Here is a 1,371-nt window from a genome sequence, read left to right on the forward strand (position 1 = left end):
TCGGGAAAATACTTCTCCAAGAATAATTCTTTAAATCTCGTCCAAGAAATAGGGCCTTTGCCTTCCAACACACGAGTGGATTCCCACCAATAATTTGCTTCATTCTTAAGAAAGTAGCTCGCATAATCGGTCTTAAAATTATCACTTACTTGCGTGAGGGTAAATGCCTTTTTCATTTCCTTAAGCCAATTTTTGGCAACAACAGGATCCACTTCGCCCTTGAACACTGGGGGCTTAACACATTGAGAGGATTTAAAATTAGTAGTTTGGTTTTGCTCTCTTTGTTGATGTTGTTGCTGTTGAATCTGTTGGATTAACTGCAACTGTTATTGCTGCTGCTGGCGCAACAAGTCTAGAATTTCATTTATAATTGGACCCTCCACCAAACTACTACTATTTTCTTTAGACTGGGTAGCTTTCTTGGGTGGCATTTTCCAGAAATATAACAGGGAATTAATTCAAAAACATAACAAAAATGTATAACAAAAATATCACCGTTCAAACGGTGCACCTGTGTCAGGAAAATGCTGCCCAATCAAAGCACCCATGTCTTTATTCTTAGGATCTATTTATAAAAGATATCTATATTAGCAACACTAGCAACTATAGCAACGGTAACAGTATCAGAATCAACAACAACGCGGAAAACTGGAATGTAAAGGTATTAAACATTATAGCATGCCCTCTCAATATAACAACAACTGAGCAACCTTCCAGCACCATTAAAAATACAATATTAACAAATTCCATATACCGTAAAGCTAGACGGTCTATACTAGGCACCACCCAAAAAGGGTAAACTGGTAAGTAAAGTTAAACTTAAGAATCACAGACTTGGCTAACGCACTAGTCTGAGTTTCAATCAACCATCCCTCCCAATGCGACTTCTTATCTCCTACAATTGACCCATCTCCCACGGAATTAACTTTTCTAAAGCTGCAACCTTCAATATCGAATCATGAATCCTCTCTACTATTTTCATTTCTAAAGTAACAACCCGATGTAGAAATTCTATTCCTCCAGACAGTCAACTCTTGTTTACTTTCAATAACCAGGACTGTCTAATTACAAAAGCTACTGGCAATTCATTTCCTCGGGACTTCAAATGAAATTTCAAAGTCAAGGAATTAATGATACAGGGAGGACAAGAGAATAAGACATAGGTATGACTGAGAGCAACCATAGAAGTACATAAGATGGCCCGTCTTAGTACCGCATATCTTACAACACATACATTGGTGGCGTCCCACCAGACCCTTTGTCACACAGACAAATAGTTAAATCATATGCATTGTTTGCCCCAGTCAACTGATAGAATCACCGAGGAAAGAAACAATGTTTAGAAGGAAATTCACAAATAGGGAGGGAGAA

Source organism: Apium graveolens, chromosome 2 (genome assembly GCF_009905375.1).
Source record: "Apium graveolens cultivar Ventura chromosome 2, ASM990537v1, whole genome shotgun sequence".
Taxonomy (NCBI): Eukaryota; Viridiplantae; Streptophyta; class Magnoliopsida; order Apiales; family Apiaceae; genus Apium; species Apium graveolens.